The sequence below is a fragment of the Anguilla anguilla genome, chromosome 3, assembly GCF_013347855.1.
Source record: "Anguilla anguilla isolate fAngAng1 chromosome 3, fAngAng1.pri, whole genome shotgun sequence".
Lineage (NCBI taxonomy): Eukaryota > Metazoa > Chordata > Actinopteri > Anguilliformes > Anguillidae > Anguilla > Anguilla anguilla.
Genome location: NC_049203.1, coordinates 20,206,138 through 20,225,985, shown reverse-complemented (window position 1 = coordinate 20,225,985; position 19,848 = coordinate 20,206,138).

The window sequence follows — 19,848 nt, the reverse complement described above, 5'->3', positions numbered from 1 at the left end:
AAAACGTGTTGGAAAAAAGTACCAGGCAAAATCATAATAATAATAATAACAACAACTATTGTTATTATTATTATTGTTGTTGTTATTATTGTAACAACAATAAAAAATAATAGTAACCTATTCTATAAGATTAAAAATAATAATCATATATTTTTTTTAAACACTGAAAGCAAAAATATGAAGTGATCTCATTTGTGGAAATAACGGCACTCATAACTGTCTGAAGTGTAGCACTGAAATTTTATCAAATCCATGTGAGATCTATGCATTTTAGGGCTACATGTATTATGAAAGAAAACAACAAGGGACTAGGTCTTGATTCAGCCCTTGGACCCCCCACCCAAGTAGTCAGTTCTATTGCTGCGTGTCTCAGAGTTTACTTTGGAATTGATTCTCGTATTTCATTTAAACTGTAGCACCTGACCTGAAGCCGAAAGTAATTTTAGTCGTCTAGAATTCCCACCTGCAGTTCAGAGCCATGATATCATGTATTAGTTAATCTTCCAGGGGTGAGAACATTTTCCCTGCAGATTTGGCTTAAATACAGATAATGGGCCATATCTGTTAAAGTGCTTTTCAGCTTTTAAAACCAACCTCTTGCAGATCGCTTCAAACAGACCCTCTAAGATACTTGGCTGCGGTAAAGGTATAAATAACACAAAAAAAGTAGGCTAAATAGCAAACAGTTGTGAATTTCTTTCCTGTCCAATCCATCGTGGAGAGAAGAGTGGCAATATACGCTCAGGATTCGCTGAGGTGCAGTGACTTAATACGGCACAGGGGAGTATGTTTTATGGCTGACTCCTAAATGCTGCAAACTGGTGTTTTCAATTAGAATGGCTCAGAAACAGGGGGTTCTACCCCTGATGCCTAAAATAAGCAGAGCTCCTTTATAATGTGACATGGTGAGCCTTGATGACTTTTCGCCAAGTCATAACTCAAGATGTTTTATGGGTAAATTAGTTTTATGAGGAGAGTGTGGAGGAGAGTCTCACCAAAGGAGAACTCGCTCAATTGGCCAGAACCACTTATTAGCTAACATGGACTACAAATAGTCCAGGCGGAATAGTTAGCGTTGTCCATAACCAATGGGAGTTTAGAGATCTTTCACAATGGAGGCTAACAAGATTCAGTGAAACAGAAAAAAATTCTGTGCTGTTTGCTGATTAATATTGCTCAACAGTTTTGACTGACAGTTGTGTATTGTGAGCGTAACACTTAAACACCTTGAGTACATTCTGTTCCTATTGTAAAAACCATGTCTGTGCACCTTGTAACAGGTGGCCCATCAGTTCCGCAGCAGCTATTTTCTCTCCTTCACAGGATCCATCTGTCTCCCCCGATGCATCTGTGGAATTCTTCCGAGGGAGTTGGGGTCCCCCGCATGTACCGTAATAATCTCACCAGGCCTTATGGCCCTTAACAGATAAGATGGCATACCTGACTCTCTGCAAATAGTTACTTTTCAAACCTCCCTTCCAGCACTGCGAGACACCTGACTGCATTATTAATGTACTGTGAAGGATTGAACAGTTTGGTAAACACTGCATGGGGGCCATTTTAGCTCCTTACAGTAAAACACTCATTTGTTCAGAAGACCAAAACCAAGGAAACACCTGGTATAACCAGCGATATCTGGTATAAAAATAAAATAACACTTTAATAAGCAGCTGATTATGCATTGTAAGCGTAGTATATCCAGATTTGGTTTCACCATATAAGTATAATAACTTGAATTTAAATTATTTTAAATGGGGCGTACACACATGTTATAGAGGGCAGTCTATTTTGTTTTGAATATTTCAACATTAACAAACACTCAAATGATGAATTCAGTTTGGTATCAGCGCAACACAAAACACACGCGCAGATGCCAAGTCATTGCACTAGTTTCCCTGGAGCCGAACTTGTTAACGAATGGGCTTTTCAAATCTGCGGTGTGATCCTTCACGAGACTACATTCTCTCATAACCATGAAGGAATGTGTTTCCAGGAAGATAAGAGTGAACTTTATGAGCAGTGACAGCAGGTTTGACATTAACACAACCTGCCTGTTTTCTCCCTGTCAGGGCTCTGCTGTCTGGAGCTGGATCTCACACACAAAGGGAATGTTTCGGCATCTTTACTCAATCTTCTCCCCCGTTGCCTCACTGTGCCTCCTGTCACTTTAGATACATCCAGCCGGGGTGGAAAAGGATTGATATACAAGCCCTTGTACCACAGGCATTTCTATTTTCTTTTTTGTTTGTTTGTTTTTTTGGTGTGAACTTTTTTATTCAGTTATTTTTCAAAATGTTCATGTTGAATGCATAAAAACATGGTTTCCTGCCAGTGTCTCCAATGTGTTCTTCCACAGCAAACACTGAACAGGAATTGTTGTCCTTTAAGAAAAGAAAGCTTAAGTCACTAATGTGCCAGACAAGAATTAGCGATGGACATTTGCAAATTATTGTTCATCTGAAATTGTCATGGCATGCAATGATAATTGTGAACCACTGAATATTTAGCAGTTACCCTTTCTGGATACTATTAAGGCAAACTGATTTATACGCTTTGGGTGGCCAAGTGAACTTCTGCTACAACTAGACCTGATTTAAAGTAGAATGAAGCATTTTAGTGGTTATATTTCAAAACCACAATTCAAACGATTTCCTTTACAAGCTGAATAATTTGAATTTATAGATTCTGGCCCTTTTTAAAATAAATTGCTGCTCTGGAGCAGACAGCGGAGTGACCAGGTAAGATATATGACCGTTTAACAATGTTCATCCTGGAGAATATGTTTACTTTGGTACTTTTCACATCTGAACCTTCTGCCGGGAATCTCCAGAGACGGCCTTGGACTGTGCTGGAGAGATGTTCCGAGTTTTCTGGTTGGAATCTGCGCCTTTTTCCCTCTGGATGCAAGCAGCTGTTGCTTTCTCTGTTGGCAGCAGTGTGTTTGCATATATCACTCCTGAGGGTGACTCAACATAAACAGGAAGCCTTCGTTACCACAGTTTCTCACAGAGACCAGTATTAAAGGTGGAGGCAGGATGATCAGGACAAATAGTCTGCCTGGCTAACTGGGGTTGGAAGTCTTGGAAGGAAGTATTCCTGCTCAATTATTGGTCCCCTTCCCCATAAATCAACCTGGCAAACCTTTGCTTGTAGTAAAGATTGAATTAGGTCCCATATTCAATTCATTGGACAGGAAGTATTCCTTCCACAGGGAGATCAAGACCTCATCTATCTTGTTGTTGTCTCATGTGGAGACCTTCCTTCTTTCAGAGAGGAGGGAAAAATCTTATGCTTGTTGCTTTGGAGACGGGCAAACTGGAGACGGCACGAATGCTGATGAATGGCAGCAAAAATTCAATGCACAATGTCACATTGTATTGCAGGGCAGTGGATCAACTCTGCAACTTTATTAGATACACCTATCTAGTACCGGGTAGGACCTCCTTTTGCCTCTAGAACGGCCTGAATTCTTCATGGCATGGATTCAGGAAGGTGCTGGATACATTCCTTAGGGATTTAGGTTCATGCTGACTCGATTGCATCACGCGGTTCCTGCAGATCTTTCAGAGGTCTAATGTGCATCAAGAGAGGATTCCCCTTTACACCACCAACACCAGCCTGCACCTTTGAAATAAGGGAGGATGGATTCCTGGATTCATGCGTTTTGCACAAAATTCTGACCATAAAATCTGAATGTCGCATCAGCAGAAATTGAGATCAGAGATTGTCAGATCAGGTGATCTTTCTTCAGTTATCTAGTTTTGTTGATCACATGTCCACTGTAGCCTCATCATCCTGTTCTTATCTGACAGGAGAGAAACCCTACATGCTCTTTTGCTGCTGTAGCCAATGTGCTTCTAGGTTCAGTGTGTTGAGCAGTAAGAGATGTCCTTCTGCACACCACTGTTGTAAAAAATAAAAATAAACGACTGTTATTTGAGTACGTGTAGCCTTTCTGTCAGCTTGAACAAGTCTTGAACAAGCAATGTGATATGGGACATAGTATCACATAGGAATGGATGGTGTTTGATGGGACTTTACCAGAGGCATATTATCCACCTTATTACAATAGTGATTCCTCTAGTCAAGGAATGTGTGTGTGTGTGTGTGTGTGTATGTGTGTGCGTTAAGTGCATGCACTGAATGTACTCCAAACAGACATGTCAAATAGTGGTACATGACTTGTTCCTAATTGATAAGGCCACTTTGGCTTTATTATCATACCTTGCATTCACTTCTTTCCTGAGTCAGACCCTGCTAACTATCCTCGCGCCGCTCTGAACCGGCTGGAGGCCCAGCCCTCCGCATCCGCTGAAGGAAATGCGGCAGGGGAGAGCTTGACAGGGAAGACAGGTTTGCGTGCAATAGTTAGCCAGTCACATCCTCCCAGTTTCTCACTGAAAGAAAGCCCCAAAGCGTTCACCTTATCGTTTCCTCAGGGAGATTAGAACCCCGCTTCCTGAGCGGCTACTTTGGGAGGTGAACTCGACTCCTTCGACAAGGGGGGGGGGGAGGGGTTGGGAATGACTCTTGTCTTTCAAAAAGTCTGTCTGGGTGAAATAATGAAGGGCTGTAATGGAGAGCGATAGAAAAAGGAGAGAATTTTTAAAACGTGATCCATTTCCTGCACTCAGACGAGAGAAGGGGGGGCAGGCAGGCGGGCTGGGGTGGGTGTTATCTCTGACCTGCAGCTTTTTGCCCCTGCGTCTCACCCTCGGCTGCCAGAGTGCTGCCGCTTGGAGAACTCGGTGTTGCTCTGTGAGTCAGGGCCTTCACAGGAAGGAGCAGTGCATCACAGTCACTCTGACCCTGCTGCCCAAGAACCCTTTACAAGCCCTATGTCCCAATACTGGCTGATAAACTATACAAGCTGTATGCCCCTAATTCTGGCTCATACCAACATATACAGTAGCTATGCCCCAATACAGGATTATACCAACCTACACAATAGCTATGCCCCAATGCAGACTCCTACCAACCTATACAATAACCATGCCTGTAATTCTGGCTCATACCAACCTATACAATAGCCATGCCCCAAAGCTAGCTCATACCAACCTACTTAACACTTTTGGCCCAATGCTGCTTACACCAACCTATTCAAGAGTTATGCCCTACTGTGAGGTCAGGATACTTAACCCAGCCTTCACACACACACACACACACACACGCACAGGACTTGAGTCACACTCTTTTCCCCTCTGTCAGTGCTGTCACTCCACTTGAACATCCTGGCCTCCTTTATCAGAAAACCTGAAGCCCAACTGACAATTGAGAAAAACCGTCAAACTGTGTAAATTTAGCCGTGACTTGGCAGGTTGGAATTCAAAGCGTTGAGCTGGCAGGGGTTTCCAGTGTTAGCAAGGCCCCATACAATTATAATACAAAGGTTCAGGCTTTTCTTACTGTTGTTTCTTCCCCACCTGGCAGGACAGAAAATAACTGCTCCTTGTAGTCATTACCAGCTGTTATGGTTCTGCTAAAATTGCTCATGTCTTCTGTCGATGAATTAAATAATTGAAATAACTAGACTCAGGTCTATTACAGTTCTCATTTTAATTTAGTCTTGTTTGAGACAAACATTAGGCATGTCAAGAGGAGCAGTTTAGCTAAATTATGTGAAACATCTGAAACAAATGAATTTTTCAGGAATAAATACATTTCAGGAGAATAAGTCACAGAAGCTTCCAGTTATTCAGTTCAGGACAAATGTGACTCTTGCGCTGCAGAACAAGGTAACAGTTCAAAGCTTCATACAGCACTGAGTTGATGAATACCTCGCACAACTGGGTATTCAAAACATATCACATCCCCTAAAATTCTAAAAGCTTTTCACATGTTTATGTCTGGAAGACATATTTGCTCATTAAACCTGAATGCAACTAATGTACAAGACAGAGACAGATAATACGCCAGTCACAGTCCTTATTTTTTCAGATATCATAATACTTGTTTGCTAAGCAACTACAAGAGAGGTTATGCTTTATCCCTGTTCCATTGATGTGGAGTTGTCCAAAACCTCTATGAGTCTGCAGTGGTGCAAAAACAAAGATTTAGTCTGGAATCTGAACACATGGGCATGCCTCTTACGAAGGCTTACAATTTAAGCAGATTACCAAAAATGCCTTTTTGAGTCGGGCAAGTTCTTTGCATAAAATGTTGACATTTTCAGATAATTGATTTATTTGAAAGCACCGAATTGTCTTCCATTTTCTGCTTGCATTTAAAGGTCTGGTGCAGGTCCATTGTTCTCAGCATCATTAAACTGTTCCCATGTATTCAATCCAGGACCACAGGGATTTATTTTGATTCAAGGTGCTCTATAAAACAGATACATATAAGCTGATGAGCTACAGTCTCATAATAGCAAGAATATTGCTTCAGCAGAGGACTATGGCGATAGCCAAGTTTCAAATCGTGCCTAATGGCTTTTCAGTTTGAGCACTTAAGTAGCCTTTGCAATGTTAATGGGATTTGCAGTTGAAGTCTAAGTTTAAAATTAATGCAATCCAGACAATTGCAGCAGGCCCTGTGTCAAGTGTTATTAACCTTTAGCCGGTTTGAATTTGTGGCTCTGGGTTCAGGTGCAATAGATTTGCTCAGAAAAGCTGGAGGATGAAGAAGGCTGGACCTTGAATGAACAACTTCATTGAAGATCCCCCACACACATACACACACGCTGTTGCTCTGTAGCAGCAGAATAGCTGCTGGCCCGTCTTCAAATTGGCCACAAAAGCAGAGAAGTGACTAATGACACTACCCTTTGAGATGAAGCTTCATGCAAAGGCTACTTCTACTCCAGACGGCACAAATCCAGGCAAACAAACCCAAAACCTCAGATGCTAACATCCATCTCCATGCACCCCAGTAATACCTAATGTTCTTGGAATGTTTATGTTATGTTTCAGTAAACTTTACAAGAGGCCACTAGCCTTCAGTTCAATCATTATTTGGGGGAATTAAGGACCTGGTGATGTCGGCAGATCCCTCCAAATGTATGGAATCAAACTGGTGCTTAGGTGTATACATATACACAGGGGCGGCACGGTGGTGCAGTGGGTAGCACTGTCCAGCCTGGGCATTTGCATGTTCTCCCCTTCTGGTTTCCTCCCACAGTCAGAAGATATGCAGGTAGGCTAATTGGAGACTCTAGATTACCCATAGGTATGAGTGTGTGAGTGAATGGTGAGTGAATGGTGTGTGTGCCCTACAATAGATTGGTGGCCTGTCCATGGATGTATTCCTGCCTCTCACCCAATGCACACTGGAAATGGGTCCAGCATCCTCCGTGACCCTGCCCAGGATAAGTGGGTATAGATAATGGATGGAGTCCATTATACAGTATTTCACTGTAAGAACATTATACTGACAGTCAAACATCGTGGTAGTAGTGTGATGGTGCAGGGATGCTTTGCTGCACCCCCCCCCCCCTCCCCAAATATGCCTCTGAAGGAGAATGTTTAGTCATCTGTCTGTGAGCTGAAGCTAAAGCTTAGTTGGGTTATGCAGCAAGACAATGATCCAAAACACAAAACCAACATGACTACTTTCATTTACGTTACATTAATATGACCCAAACATTGTGGTGCCCTGAAATGGAGCGGGTGGCTATAAAAAGTGCTGTAATTTGTACATGGTGAATCCAAAGTGTATAAAAATGCCCCTACATAAAAGTTGAGAATGTGCACGTTAACCACATGTGAATTGGCTAAAATTGCGGTGTATAGAGCAGCCTGCTATCAACATTGCCGCCATTGCACTGCAACCCCACCCCACTTACACACATACATGTTAAAACAGGTGCAAAAGGTCAAATTTCTACATTTGGTTGTTGAACTGAGAAATAAACACTTTATATTAGTCTCCCTCCCAACGGCCCACGTGGATGTTAATAACTGGTAAGGTACACTAATCTCTGTTTTACCTTAATCCGGAGGGACAGCTGTATTAAAGGGGGGATTTATAGTAATCAGTGCAAGACCTGTGCATATAAAACTTCCCATTAGGCTTAGAGTACATGGGCTTATAGCTCATTCTACGGGAGTCCTACATCTGCTTCTCAATAAGATCCTCTCTGACTCCCAAGGTACAGACTGAAATGAGGAGGGGAAGACAGTGGGGGCAGGGTGTCGTTGAGGAGGTTTGGGGGCGGGGACAGTTGCTATAGGATGTGTACAGGAGCAGCTTGGCTTTCCTGTCCTCAGTTTGATGGTTTTCTTCCTCAAAGACATGCATAAGGCCAGCTCTACAGTGGCATAGTATGCTTCCTCTTAAATATTGTCTCTGCCCTCCTCTCACACTCTCATTCTCTTCTACACGGCAAATGAATGCTACAAAATTAAACCTGGTGTCTGCAAAAGGAGATAATTTTTTTTTTAAACTCACACATGCCTTGGTACAAAGAGGACCTTTGTTATCTTAAATCAGAAGGTATGATAGACCAGGCCATTTGGTCGTAATCCTTAAATATCCCCTGTCACCTGACAGGAAGGGCTCATAAAATATGACCTTATTTGGTATGTCCCAGGTTAGGGTTAGGGCAGAAGGCTTGCAAAGCAGGGTTGATTGGGGGAGGAGGGGGCAGCAGATTTTCGACTCAACCCAAAGATTTGTCTTGTTTTTTTTAAAACCATGAAAACCATAAATCCAACCGGTTCGTCTGAACTCTTTTGCTTGACTGAGCCTTTACAAGCAGACGTCTCCGTTAACAATAAGCCCCTGATGAATCAAACATCTATGGCATTAGTTTCACCTAGCTGCTTCTTTCCCAGGCTCCACGGTCTCTTTGTCTGTCCTTGTTTGATGAGAAAAACTTCTGACACTTGGTGTACCTATTGATAAACAACCCAGTGATGAGGGGCCAATTAAAAACCTAGGGACTTAATGAAGCTTGGTGATGGCCCTTCATGTGCTGATGAATAGAATTTGTGTAATAATAATAATAATAATAATAATAATAATAATCTCAAGTAAAATGTATTTGAATATTTATTCTGTTTCAGGAAAAAATATTAATTGCATTTTGCAATATTATTGGGTTGTATTATGTTGTGTTGCCTAAATATATCCATCTATTTGGCCAATGAAAAGTGGCTATAGTTAATAATATTTGTATTTAATATTACACCTGTAAACTGTGATTGCTACAGTAACCACCCTTAGGTAAATGCAGCCCCACAGTAAGCTGAAGAAACGATAGACTGAAAATAGACCAACTATGCCATCATACTGTTCAGAAAATAAACACCTGCTTCTTAGACTAGATGAGAGATAGAGAGAGAGAATGAGGGAGAGAGGGAAAGAGAGAGAAAAAATTACATTCTTTCATTTTGTTTTATAAAACATTACATAAAATGAATACTTTAAATCAACATAAGATTTGTTATTTTTTTAAGACATTTGCTTTTTTTCACATTTAATTTTATATAGACCCACACTATAGAATCTTTGGCAGTTTTTATTAGACTCTTCAAATCTCCAAAGTCAAGAGCCTGTTATATCCGTGTATGGAAATAAAATGCTATATTTTCTGGGATCTTCACACTTTTTTCAAATAAAACATCAATAATCACGTGATGCTACTTGGAAGTTGTGGCCTGTAGCTCATTGCTTGTAACGGTTACGTCTTCAAAAAATAAAAAATGTATTATATTGTAATTTATAAATTCTTAAATTTTTGACTAAGAGGCTTCTCTTGTGTGAACAGTAATATTCTGTGCAAGACATACAGGTGAAACAAGAAGTTCAGTATTTCTGTCCTACTATTGAATATTGATTTATTATTAGGATATTACTGAATAATATAATCATCTTGAAAAACAGAATGACATGAATCAATCCATCCATCTAAAACTTTACTTTAAAAATAAGGCTACTAAAAAAGCATATTTGGTTCAGACTTTTTTGTGCCAAATCAGCAGTAGAGAACAGGGCTCTATGAGCCTCAGATCAACAGTAGAGACCAGTGGTCTCAAATCACAGATGGGGCTCTGCATTTTGGACATAATCATAGCTGCAACACAAGGGTGATTTCTTTTTTTAATGCAGACTATATCAGAAGCAAATCGCGCCCAAATTCCAACTGTCTCCGTATTCTTAATACACATTTAGTTTAGATAGCGTTTTATTCACAGTTTGTTTTTTTATTGAATTGTTTCAACTTCCAGTAGCTACATGTACATTACTATACAAGCAAAGTCATTACAGATTTCAGAAAATGGTAAGATTCTAATTTTAAGGAAGCAGGTGTTGTGACTGGCTGTTCAATTTCACATAGTTCTACATATACTATGACTCATTTTTGCTCAGCTATTGCAGTAACCCATCCTTGTCACCCCACGCCTAACCTCCAAAAGTGTCCTGCAAAAGCAGCAAATAGGAAGTACATAGAAAAAAAGGGATTTGAAACCAGTGAGGTTGACGTCTAATTGTTACTTTTTGCAACCGTGTTTTTGTTGTGAAAGCGATCACCAGGACAGAGCATCTGGCTATGGCTGAGCTTGATTTAAGTGAAATCTGTCCACCCCGCTCCCCTCAACCCCCCCAGCCATCCTCCTCGTCTCCCGGTCTCTATGTTAATGATGTCTGGTTTTATTTTCAGGCCATGTGATTAATCAATGTTAATTTCCTGGGATTAGTCGATGCCGTCCGCTACTCGTTCCGCTTCTTTCAGCCGCCCGGGCCTTCCTCGGCTTTAGGGCCAGACTGGGGTGGGTTTACAATCACGGCGCAAGCTGGATTAGTCCCCCTTACAGTGGGAGTGGGAGTGCGTGCGGGCAGCAGTTGTCGCTGGGGAGGGGGCGGTGTGATTCGAGGGACGACCCTTCGCCAGACAAAGGGCCTCGTCCCAGCTCATCCGCCTGGAGGCTCCGCCCACCGCAATTGTCCCCGGCAACTGCAGCGGGGTGGCGGAAGGGTAGACGAATATCCCCGGAGTTGACAGGGCAGGGAAAATGAGATGGAGGTGGAAAAGGGGAGGAGAAGGGGGCGAGAGGGAGCGACTGGTGAGCCGCGGACAGAAACGACGCGGGGACAGATGACTCGCTATTACCCCATCAACCTGCTGTTAGGTTACACATCACCTCCTTCCCCCCTTTTTAGGGTCCTGGGGTTGCCCAGAGTCCAACACCATAAAACAAACCCAATGACTGGCGGTGTGGGGGCTCTAAAGGTACAGAGGGAAAGTCTGGGCTCTGAGGCGACCCCCTAAAAGGGGAGTTACCTCCAAGCGAGGTTCTGCTTTGCTCCCTGTCTGCAGATCAGTGTTCACAGCAAACAATAGATTCCTCAGCCACCTCCTGATTGATTCTTTTCTCATGGTAATGGGCATCCTCGCTCCTCTGCCAGGTTTTGCTTAGCAGAGGATAAACTGTGCTTTACAAGGCACAGAGAAATGACCAAAAAAAAAAAAAAATCAAGGGTTGAATATCTTTTTTATCCCCCACTTTTTTTCCAAACAAGCTGACACGTAAACGACTCGTTAAGTGCTCAGCTGTACTGTTCTGACCGTCTCGTAATTGTCACAGTCAATTGTGCCCAACAGTCTCTTCATTCCCGAGAGATTTCACAACAAGCGTGGGAGATCAAAGCCAAAATCAGCTCTGTTCGATCGCTCTCCATTTAGAATTTGACCAAAAAAGCAAAGAAAGACTAGGAGGGAGAGGGGAAAGGTGTGTCTGTTGAGAAACACTGAATGGGGAAAATTATTCTGTAATTTGTTTTGAATTGTTGACGGCATATTCTCCTCAGAGCTGACAGCAAAGGTTATGAAATAGATTTTTAAACTTTTAAAACAGTGATACAATGGTACGCTGTTTGAAAAAAAAAAAAAAACTGACAATGGAGATCATGAGAGTTAAATAGTTAAATTCATCAAGAGTTCTCCTTCCAAAGTAAATATTCCAAGTGTGCATTTGAGGGAGTTCATCTGTGGCCAGTACCTTCAAAACACTTGTTGACTCCATTAGTCACAGTTACTACTCTGCTTTCAGCAAAATTATGGTTTCATTATTTATATTCTACACATTCACATTTTTACATAATAACTGCTTCTAAATGAATGGCCTCTCGGTGTTAAGTAGAACAGCATTCTCAGACCTTACCATTTGCTTTGTTGTTTTCTTAAATTGTCCATTAATTAGCATAATATATGTGCTTAAACCTCACTTGTATTTTCAGTTTTGAATTGTTATTGTATCGCTCCATCTCTAATTAGTCTGAGGAATGTTTACATTGTCTGATGACCGAAATATCTCCTGGCAAGTAGGTTGTCGAACATACGGCTGGTCTTTAAAATAGTCTGTTTGGAGACATGCATAATCGCTTATGGTCAAAATGTCTCTTATTTGCTAAATCACACATGAGACAGATAAGTACTGTTATTATGGACACTGCCTACCCAAACCTCAGCCCTCAGTCTGGCAGAGAACTGCGCTGACTAAACTGGCGTGGCCGGAAAATTTGGTTGTGTAGGTGTTTGCCTGTGTGAATGTGGAGTCTCTCGTCACAGCGGTGTTTGCACGTCGACGCTAACAGGGTAGCAGACGGGGCGTTCCACACGAGGGGGAGGCTAAAAAAACCACAGAGCTGAGCAAATTTATATGTTGTTTTATTGTAATTGAATAAATGCCATCAGGGTCACACACAATGGCTCAGAATATGGACTAGCCAGATTTTCTTAGACAAAGCTATGTTAAAAGAAAAGTGTCTCATCAGGAGACTGTTTGACAGGCACAACATGCAGTCCGTCAGGTTTGAAAGTCATCACATGCTTCAGAGGAGAGCTCTCTCAAATCGATAGCAGGGGTTTCGCGATGAGCGTTGTGTCATGAGCATGACTGGGCATTCCAAACTGCGGAGAGCAAGGGTGAGTATAAGGAAAGCCACTGACATGCGTCTGACTGTTTCAGCCTTCTGCGTTCCTCCTCCACTGTGTTGCCTCTAGCTCCGGTACCACTTTTGGCGGGGGAGGGGGGTTCAGGGGTGGCGTCCTCTCCCCTTGTTGCTGGACCTCCAAAGTCAAGACTGCCATCAAATCTCTAACCATAGCTCTATTTACCATTCGGTAATAGGTAAACCCTTATGAAGGCCTGGAAGTCTAACTGGATGAAATGATATTGATGGAATAAGGGTCCTTTTTACTGGACCAACCATGAACTCAGGTGTTGCAAATACACATTTCAGCCCTTCATGGACAGATGTCAGGCCCCTGCTGTTCAATGACCCGTGCTATGATTTTCCTGCCCCGTGGAAGCAGCCAATCAGAGCCTTTGTACCTTGTGAGTTACCCCTTACCTCTCCTTGTGGAGTTAGGTCAGAACAGTAAAAACTCAGGGGTTATGAGCAATGCCACAAAGTTACAAAATATCTGTTCCTCCCACTCTGATCCACGCGCCTCTCTGATCTTTTATGAGAACGAGAGACGCCGACGCGGCAAAGGACACCACAGCAAACGGCCGCAGAAACTCCCCTCTGTTGCTCAACATCAAAACTTTCCATCGCTTTCCCTCACCTTTAAACACCGTTGTAGCCCATTTGTTTTTAATCAGGCCCGTAAACTGTCTCCCCGCCGCGATGCAACCGAGAAGGCTTGAGCAATAACTCGAGGTTTCAACTTTACTCAGACAGTGGGTGAGAAACAAGCACACCATGATGTCTGCACAGGATTGCTGTGAAGACTTCACCTTTCTGCCACTTTTTCCCTGAGTTCACTAGTCGGCAACAGGAAGGGTGTCTTGCTGCAATTTTCCTCAGAAGTGAAGTGATTGCTTCATGACCCAGCTTGAAAACTGACCAAATGTTTGACTCCCATTGGCCAGGTAGTGTTGTACTTCTCTGATTACCCGAGTGCCGAATTTAACACCTAACATGTTTAACCTTAACAGAAGTTTAATACCTTAATGGCTATTTCTCACTGACTTACCTAGTTGGAGCAGGTAGATCTGAAGGGGCAGCGGTTTAGCCACCTCACTGCCTGCCAGGACATCTAGCACATCAAGGCCCAACTCAGCCTAATAGCAGCAGAGCACCAGGCATCTCTACAGGAGCTGAGGAGCTAAATGAAGGCGCTCCAGTAGGGCTATGATGCTGTGAGGAGATAGCTATCTGCACTGAGAGGAGCTACACCTCAGAGACTCTTCAGTGCACAGCCTGAGAGAGCAGCTGCTGTCCCCTTGGACAGCCCCCCTTCCACACTAACATCTATAGGCCCGAACACCAGCCACTGCAGCAAGACAAACTGCAGAGCCCATTCACCCAGGTATGTCTGCCTTGTTCAGCACACAAGCTGACACCTCCCCTGACTACACCAGAGAAAATAAAAATGGGGTCCTGCGAAAACAACACTGCTCCAAAATGATAATTTTCACTCTATCGCGAAGGAGAAACTTCCACCCACTCCAAATCTCACAGGGGTGTGCTCACATTCCAAATGTGTACCTGGAGCTCCAACCCTCCCTTGGGCCGAATATCCTTTGTGACCATGTCCATCTGCACATGTCCCCCCCCACCTAACCCCCATACCAGCCTGCGTACCACATCCCTCAAACAGCTAGGAGATCCACCCACCAGCCTGCACATCACAGCAACAGCCAGGAGGCCACACCAACATACAGCACCCAAAGACACAACTCGAGCTATTAACACCCTTAGCAGCCTAGAATCATCTCTACTCATCCCAGTCAGCCCTCACCCTCAGCAGCACAAAGCCCCCAAAGATGTCCTGAGGAGGCCAGGTCAGAGCATAGGGGAAGTGGTAAATATTAGGCAACTCTTTAGCCTTAACTGCTCTTGTTTGATGAGTTAAGTTAAAAGTGAAAATAGTGTTCCAATTTCCCAATCAATCCAATCATCATCATCTAATTGCATTGGCTATATAGTCAGCCACCATATATATATATATATATATATATATATTACATTATATAATAAATATTAGGGATATGGAAATCATTATCCTATAGGAAACCTGGTATTAAACAGAAATGTCCACACACTGTCTATCAGGCTACAGGGAATGAATAGTCCCTTCAATCAAAAAGGCCACTGCAAACAGAGGTGGTATTTTAATCTAGTTCATGTCGAAGCAGACAAATTAAATTCAACAAGTTTAAAAGTGGGAATCTTGCATATGGCTGAAAATAAGTTTCAAAAAAACTTTTCAGTACTGACAAAGATATTTTCCTTTGTTCAATATATATTCCCCCTTCTGAATCCCCATATTACAAAAAGGAAACATTCCCTAATCTCCACACTGAAGTATGCCATTTCCAGGTCCAGGAAAATGTACTGATATGTGGAGATGTAAATGCCCAGACAGGCACATAGCCTGAATATATCAACCCCCCAAGGAAATAAACACTTTTTTTTTGTAAAACCCCCCCAACATGAAAACCTACTCCCCCAGAAACAGCTCTGACACCAAATAAACAAAAATGGCAAAAACCTGCCACAGCTCTGTCAAGACCTGGGCCTGTACACTGTCAGTGGCAGAACATGAGGGGACTTTTTGGGGAGATTTACCTACAGCTCACCTCTTGGCAACAGCACAGCTGATGATGCAGTCCCTGACCTTAATCCAATCTGTTTTCTAGCATTCAAAGTCAAGCCACTAACCCCACTGTTCGACCACAGACAATTGACCTTTCTCCTAAAAAGGACAGATACTAACACCACACATACACAGCATAGTAAGCTGTATAATATTAATAAATCCTACAGATGGGCCCCAAACAGCACACAAGAATACCAGAGAGCAATTGAAGACAAAACCGTTCAAAACGTATTAGATAACTTTCCAATCACTACATATCCCAAATAGTACAAACGGAATAACTCAGGCTGTACAAAATATGAACCACATTTTTGAAGATGAAAGAAAAAAAAAACGGAAAATTTCTCATTTGAAAACCCAAAACATTTCGAATAAGAATAGCAACAAGGGTAATAAATGGTTTGATAAGGAATGCAGTGACTTAAAGGAAAAACTTTCTAATTGAAAACATAGACCAACAAAATGAGTACTTACGCCTCTGTACTATGAGGAACTAAATCACTATAAGTGCACACTAAGAATGAAGAAAGAACAACATACACAAAAACAACAGACAGTAATGGAGCAGTCCATCAACACAAACAAAATTAGAAATGTAAATCAAGTAGATCAAAACCTGAGCAACTTGCTACACAAGATGGAGAAAAATGGAATGTAAAAACATTTTGAACAACCCTATACAATTTCCTATTACTAAATTAGAACATACCTCCAGACCTGTGAAAAAAACTAAATAACCTAAAATGTATTGTTAAAAACAACCACAATCCCTGGGACTATTATTATTACTGACAAGGAGCTAAAGGAGAGACTACAGGCAAAAGCATGCAGACCTGATGGCATCCCAAATGAGATGCTAAAATACAGTTGCAAATCACTGCTAAAACTGTTCGTTCTCATTGTGAGTGTGGGCTACATCCCAGAAATGGAGCAAGGACTATCAACCCCAACCCCATCTTTAAGAGTGGAGACCTCAACAATTACCGGGGTATTAGTGTGAACAGAAATCTGGGGGAGGTGCTCTAGCATTACTAATAAAATAATCTTAGACGATTAATACAATGCCAATGCCTTGGCTTTTTACCTAAACATCACACTACAAATCATATTTATACTCTACACACTTTAATTGATACATTAATTGTGTACATTAAAATTAAATTAAAATATTTGCTTGCTTTTTAGATGGTGAAGAAAGCACTTGATTATGTTTGGCACAAATGATTATTTTACAAAATTATTGTAATTGGTGTAGGGGGTCAAATCTATGATATAATGAAATCAATGTATACAGAAAATAAAAGTGGAGTTAAACTGGCAGCAAAAGAACAGTATTCTTCACTCAGGGGTGAGGAGTGAGACATGGATGCAACTTAAGTCCAACCCTGTTTAACATTTACATCAAAGATTTGGCCACAATATTAAAACAGTCTGCAGCCCCTGGTCTCACTCTATATGATAAAAAATGTAATTCCTGCTCTATGCAGATGACCTGGTTCTACAGAACAAGGGCTAGAGCAGAACCTGGATCTGCTTGAGAAGTACTATCACACACGGGCCCTGGTAGTAACTACAAATAAGACTAGAATAACACATTTCCAGATTTCAGGGCAACAAATACTGATTTAATTTAAGCTCAAACACAACTGAACAAATTCTATTTTTTATTGCACTACTTCTTCATCTTGGCTGTGAATGAACTGAAACAGAAAGCCAGAAGGGCTTTTTATGCCTTTAAAAGGGAATACACTTTGACATTCCAATTCAAAGTTAACTAAAGATATTAGAATAAATCATTCAACTTACTACACTTTATGTCAGTGAAGTGTGGAATATGCTTACAAAACAAAATGGGAAAAACACCCAATTGAATTGGGCTGGATTAAGCCAATATCCACACTAATCAACATTAAAAAAGAGCAATTCATTTTTGGCAACATCTAAAGCACAATGATTCCAACTCTTACCCATTACAAAAGTCCACTCAGTCAGTTGGTCTTGAGGCTTACTGCACTAACACCTACTATCACAAATCAGCCTTTGGACAGCATCATTAAAACACAGGAAATTAGAGTAAAACAAATGATACCACAACATAAAGAAAATTACACCAACTATTGGAACACTCAAACACAAAGACAAAGTAAACTTACTGGCTATCTGGTTTGGCAGGTCACCTGACCACGGTCAAAAATACAAATCTTATTTTATAAATCTTAATCAAATACTGACAATGTACACACTCGCTGAGCACAGTTTGGAAATAGAGACCGGCTGGCACAGGCAGACTTTGCTTCCAAAATGGCCGTGCTCACAGTGATAGAAGTTGCGACGGAGAAAATATCTGCAAGCAGAAATTAAAAGCTCCCAATAATTTTTTGAATTTATTCATTTTTGGGAGCTTTTAATTTCAGTGTTTTAATTTCAGTTTTCCTTTTGGAAGTTTACCTTCTTTATCTGGATGTGCACACTAATATCTTTCATAGGTTGAGAGACAGAGAAACACTTTCATATAAACTCCACAAAATATGAAAAACAAAAAATGTTCTTCCTGGTTTCCCTAAACCTTCCTGATGACGAGAAACTTCAAATTATCCTAGGATAGGAAGGAAGCTGTGGCAGCACAATATATTTCTGCCTGCCACAGGCTCTGAGACAATGAGTGACACCAAAGACAGCAACAGCAACTATTTATTATTTCAGCATATATTATTATTTTAGTGATGCCACTTTAAATGAGATGTCTAAACTCAGCCTCTGTTATGCTTTCACTGATTGCTCCCCTCATATCTTTCTCTCTCCCTCTTTCCTCTGTCTTTACTCACTGCCCAATAGGCTTTGATAATCTGCATAATTTAGAATGTCATACCTATTAAAACAGGTGATTAGCACAGTGTTTATGTTTGTGTGTCTCTTTATAATACCTCATTAGTTCTTCATATACTGGTGCCTAAAAGCTATAAAGATAAGATTAGCCTGAAATGCAACTGCAGTGTTCTTTCCTGGGGTTCATCATACGGTGTTAATTGAGATTTTCGGTTGATCATGCTCTATACACTCTACTGAGTGAAATGTGCTTGATGTACGCTTAATTTAAGGAGTTAAGTTCTTTTTTTATAAATTATATACTTTGTCCTCAGAGAATGCAGCTTCACATATAATGGAGGACATTAAAAGGCAGATATGTAAATATATGTAGTTTAGAGATACAACAATTATTCAGATGTTTGATTAATTATTCATCATAGCAGACAGTTAATTATTAATTCAGTGGTGCAATAAGTCATCTTCTTTAAGTGAAGTTTCCCCCCTATCTAGATCTTACCTTTTTAGTCTGTGCTGTTGAGTTGAGAGAGAAAGTTTTATAGCTGTCAGACATTAATTGAATGTGTGTTCCATTGCTGTTCTTCCTAGATTCATTCACAAAGCTGAAACATGAAAACATGTGAAATACTGTCCCGCCTAGCCTCTCCTAATCTGCTAGTTTCTGACCACTAGGGAACTGACCCCGTTCCACAGAAAATGATCAATCACTGTGCACTGTAGGAACATGAGCACTGTTAATGCCACGGCCCTGCCTTTTGTGGAGTCCCGCTTTTGAACCTAACAAGAGTGATGTGAGAGAATCAATACCTGCTTGATGTGAGCATTTGCTTCTGAGCAATCTGCCTTGCAGAAATTTCTCCATGCTTTCTTCCCTGTGTACACGCGGACAAGGCATCAGAGGCGTTTTCATGTTACGGAACGCTCCAGAAAACGGAGCGCGCTCTGCCCGCGAGGCCTGCAGTAAACGTAAAACAAATTCATCTTTAACCGCATTTGAGAGTCCCTAAGATCACACATGCTCTTTGCTGACTGCGTTCTTCAGCTGCCAATCAATGTGACCCTTGCTTTGTAGTACGATACTGAAAAGTGACACAATGCTGCTTCTGCTGCAATTAAATATCAGAAATAAGTAAACCCAGTCTTTAATGCTCAATGTTGGCTTCATATGTATAAAACAAACAGATCTAGTGCTCTGGGAACAGACTTCTTTCTTACTTATTATCGTATGATAGCCATCCGTAATGATTTAATCATTTGAGGAGCAGCAAGTGATTTGGAGTATTTGCTAACTCTCAATTTTTAATAAAAGAGCGCTTCTTATATTGAATTTAGTGGAGTGATTTGCATTGCATCACTCGACTAAATTCATGTCTTCTTCCTGAATTTTGATCATTTCATAATTGCATCTAACACTGATACTGCTGTTAATAATGATAAAGATGTCTAAACATTACATTTCATTCATGCTCATT